General features: G+C 47.3%; 1 protein-coding gene across 1 annotated transcript in view; it reads right to left on the bottom strand.

Annotated features, from left to right (window-relative positions):
* The window catches only part of IRF2 (interferon regulatory factor 2), an 80,581-nt gene extending 79,771 nt beyond the window's left edge, over nucleotides 1–810 (bottom strand). Inside the window, exon 1 of the mRNA XM_004682377.1 lies at nucleotides 618–810. The gene's annotated coding sequence lies outside the window, so the exon portion shown is untranslated. The remainder of the gene's footprint in view (nucleotides 1–617) is intronic.
* Nucleotides 811–4,690: the final 3,880 nt, after the last annotated feature.

Below are 4,690 nucleotides of genomic sequence, written 5' to 3'. Positions count from 1 at the left end.
GGCCCGGGCGCGGAGCGCAGGCGGCGGGGCGGACGGCCGGTTCCTTATTCACGCCCGCGGGTGCCCGGAGAGAGGCGCCTCCTCCGGGCACCGAGGGGACCCCCTTCCCTCCTTCAGCTCTGGCGGCGACGGTGTCCGTTAACACAAACACAGACACACATGCACACGATAATTTCGTTTTAAAAGGAGGCCCGATTGCAGCGGACCTGCACCCCCACACACAACACCTGGGGCGCAGAATCACACAGAGCAGGTCTGTGTCCATGGAGCCACCTCTCCGCATCTGCAAATCCAAAAGTGAAATTAAACCTCCACCAACCTCCTCCTCCTCCTCCTCCCTCTCTACCTCCTCCTCCTCCTGCTTGCCGCCTTAGCAGTCCCTGTAGCAGCAACAGCAGCAGAACCTGCTTCCCCTAAAATCAGATGATCCACAATAACGCCAACTGTTCCTCCAAAAAATCGGTATTAATATTTATGAACCCCAGCATTTTCCGTTTGCAAAACATCGTGTCAAACCATCAGGACACGCATGCACACAGATCCCCTCCAGTCTTCATAAACATGCCCTCGAGAAAAACACACACGAACAGTCACAACTATTATTTGAAAAATGTTACCTCTCAGTGTGCTTTTTCACGCTACCAATACAATTCCGCAAGGTTTAAATGTTGCTAGGGTGTGTGAAATGGAAATGAAAGCCCGTCAGTTGAATAATCGCAGGAGCAAAACTAAAAGTTACTCCCCGGCTTGCCTGAGAACAGTCCAGATCGAAAGCAAAACAAGGAGAGGAAACTGCGAAGAGCAGAGGCTGGAAATCCCCCCACCCCCCGCCCTCCTCCCTGGCTCCCTCCCTCCCGCGCCTCCCCCCTCCGCCCTCCTCCCTCCGCCCTTCCTCCCCAGTGTTTGTTTCAAGCTTGTGCAACCGGGAGGTGGAGGCGGAGGGAGGGCGCCCGCGACCCGGCGGGGAGGTGCGGAAGTTCGCCGCCGCTGTTCATTGGCAGGCAGGGCGGCTTTCATCATTTCTCGGAAAAGTCAATTTCATTTTCACTTCCCCACGTCGCGGTAGCGGGAGCAACAAGCGGCTGCTCGTGAGTCTGTAGCTCGCACACCCGGGCGCTCACACTCGCGGCGCGAACGCTGGAGAGGGGGGCCGGGAGCCCCGAGGTGATCGGGCGCTGGCTTGGGTTCAGGCCAGAAGCTAGTGGCGGTAGGAGAGAAAAGCAGGTACCTGACTTCATCCTAAGAGAGGGTCACTGGAAGGTTGGGAAGGCGGGAGGAGGCGGGTGTCTGGGGAAGCCCAAGGGGCCTCACAGTCCAGCCGTTGGGGCAGGTAGAAGTGGCGCTCAGAGCTGCTGTTTTCAGGGTGCCCAAAATTTCACTTTGTAACACTGCCACCCCGTAGGAATAAAAGGAACAATTAACTGGCAACTGGAGAGACAGCATGATTAACGTATTACTGCCAGAACTGGGCCAGGAGACTTGTGTCCTTAGCCTTATTTGAACCCTTATCAGTAACCATTTGAGGACTGCTGCCATCACTTACACCACCTGCCCTGCTTTGGGACTGGGAGCGATAAGGAAGGCCTTGACTCCTGCACAATCCAAGCCTGAGCCCTCTACCTCCTCTGCAAGGGAAGTTACTGACTGCAAGATGAGATGGGCCAGGATGTCAGTTAATTTTTCTTAAAAACTGCCTTGGCCATGGTTGGCCCAGGAGAAGAGTTTTATACTGAGTACTTCAGCCAGCTTCAGATTTGACCTCCTTAACTCTCTAGCTCCAGTCCTTGGCCCAGTCGCATAATCTGAGGCCTTTCAACCTATAAAGTGGGAATAAAAGAGAAAGTGGGAATATAGGCACAGCACCTGTACCCTCAATGTGTGTTCTTTCAAACTAATAGTTTACTTGGCGTTTACCACTTTTGGGTCCCTTGCTTTAACCGTACTGATTCTCATCTGGTTATCCTGGTATAGTAACAAGAACACTTAGAACCTGCTTTTTACAGATACAAGCATAAGTTGTGCAAGCATGAAGTGTACAGTTGCATCCGCCTTCTCCCAAACTTCTCTCCCCACCAACGACAGCCTCTCCTTGCTATGTATATATGTAAACAGTTTTCTAAAAGCAGCACTCCAACATCCCTCTTTATCACAGAAGTATTGAGTTCTGTGGACTGGAAAACAAAGTATTCAAATATGTGGTGGGAAGATAGCTGAGGTTTTAAGGTTGTGGCTGTGGTCCCAGAAAGAGTTCACATTCACACTTTATTACTTAATAAAAGAAATACACAGTACTGCCTGACCCAGCCTTAGAGCGTGCTAATGCAAGCAGGGAGTCACTGAAACGCCTGCTGTTCATCTCTACCTCCCGTGGGCTCCAGCTTAAAACCCAGCTGTCATTCTTAGTGGCTTCCTTGCTGGACAGACAATGTGTAGTAGCCTATGGCCTGTGGCTCCAGCCCTTTGCCCTTCCCTTGTGTGGCCTTCATTGGACTATGGCAACTCCCTAGGGACCTTGTAGTCACCAGCTTCAGATCCCTGCAGGTGAACAGCCACACATCTGTCTCAGGTAGGTAGAACGTCAACTTCCTTTACTGTGTAGTTCCAGTCCTAACTCTGCCTCTCTAAGAAAGTTCATGTTGGTTGACAAGATACAAATTTTGTTGTAATCTGGCCACAAACTACTTTTCCATCTTCCTGCTCCTGCACCCCAGAAACCTATATATCCCCCTTTTCAAACCAGCCATTGTTCCTTTTTTGCAAAACCACTGCGTCACCCTCTTGGCCTTTGTTTTACTCATTCGCACCTTGTCTGATGCACATGCTCTCAAGGACTTGTGAATTAATAATTATTTGTTGCTCTCACAAAATATTTTAGGCTTTATTGGACTATTTTATTACAAATGTAGTTGATGTTTATTGATGTGTATTGATATTTATTCTATGCAGAAAATACAAAAAAGTTTAAAGAAGAAATGAAGTCACCAGAAATCCTATCAGGAATAGCCCTGGTGATATTTTTATGTCTTTACTTCTAGTACTTTTTCTAAAGAGAGGGTTTCAGTCTTCATCTACTCCGGCTCTCTGCATTAATTAAGAATGTCCATTTTCTGTGATGCCTATGTCCTGATCTGTTTCTTGGCTGGCTCTTCTTCTGGCTGCCCGCCTCCTAAATTATGATGCTTCCAAACACTGTATCCTCAGCCCTCCTATCAGCTCATTCTCTGTGAGCCTCCTCTTCTCATTCTGTGTGCTTTCTCTTTGACTTGCTCTCATCCACGCCCATCACTTCAGATGATTATGTTCAGTGATATCTGCAAAATCCGTAACTTCAGAGCTCAGGATTCATTACCTACCAGATGGACCTCTGCAACAAGTTAAACACAGTTAACTAAACTCATAACATCCTTCCCTGGAACCCTGAGCTTGTCACTTCATTGACCCTGAGAAACTTGTGTGATATCACAGCCCCCCCCCTTTCCCTCACCCTAGAGCTCCCTAAGGCCCATATGGGTATTGTTTCCTGTCCTCCAGGCCTCTAAACTCATAAAGCATAGAATGAATTTCACTCAGTTCTTAGTCCCTTGATGACCTGTCACTGCAGACTAAAAATGTGAATAAGACCCCCAAATCCACATGGTGTTGATATGCAGAGTCTGGAAATGTTTCTGAGCATTTTGATGCAATGCAGAAGTCATAAATCTGTGGAAGGAATATGAATATAGCAAAATAAAACTTTTTGAAGATCTGGAGGAAAAAGTAACTTTTGCAAGGAAATCTGACCAAACACCTTGGTCTAATATAAAAAATGTTTGCACAGACTTGTATGATGAAAGTATAGTGACCTCATGAGTGGGTGTATGTCACTTTTGCTTGTAAAATAAAATGGTCTACAGGAAGATCAACCTAGATGCATTGAAACTGATTTCCTTTCAGTGTAAGATGTCCTTATTTTCAGAAAATAAGGACAGTGATTACCTGGAGGTGTAATGACTGTTCTCTCCACTGAGTGGAGACAAATTTAAAGACAGGTTAACCTCTTTAAAATGGTTTTTAATTTATTTTTCTAATAAATGAGAACTGTTTCATGGAGTCATTCCAACAAGCATGTATTATGTGTGCTCAAGAACTTTTCTCAGGGCCTCCCTAGTGGCACAAGTGTTAAAGACTGTGCTTTTAAGTTATCACCAGCCACTGCAGCATGAGTTCGATCCCTGGCCAGGGAACTGACCCACAGGGCACACAAGACCTCTCCTTTCTCAGCCGGTGCTCCCTCAGCATTGTACTTCATCAATCTGCCTGCTCTGCTCCCCTCTCTGTCTCTGGTGAATCCTCTCACCCCCTGTACCTCTGGCCTACACCCCAGTTCTTATATGCACGAATAAATCTTTTTAAAAAAAGCTTTTCTCAACACTCAGGCTACAGCAGTGAACAAAACAAATGAAAAACTTCTGTCTTCCAAGATGGTTGCTGGGAGTCTAGTAAATTGGCATATTAATTTCCCTTGTATCGTTCCAGTAATGGTACCCAGGTTTCCTCCATCTGTAATCACAGCCTTAAAGTGAAGAAGGCAGAAGATGATGGCGTGCTAACTCCAGTGTTAAGTGGTTACAGCTGTGATTAAGTGAGCGTTCCCCATCAGTCTGTCAGCTGACACCCCAACCTTCAGTGTCACAGCTACCACTTGCAGGCT

The sequence above is a fragment of the Condylura cristata genome, unplaced genomic scaffold (genome assembly GCF_000260355.1).
Source record: "Condylura cristata isolate star-nosed mole 26May11 unplaced genomic scaffold, ConCri1.0 scaffold00014, whole genome shotgun sequence".
In the NCBI taxonomy this organism is placed as follows: domain Eukaryota; kingdom Metazoa; phylum Chordata; class Mammalia; order Eulipotyphla; family Talpidae; genus Condylura; species Condylura cristata.
The sequence above is the reverse complement of the archived record's forward strand: the minus strand, read 5'-3'. Positions and strand labels throughout refer to the sequence as shown.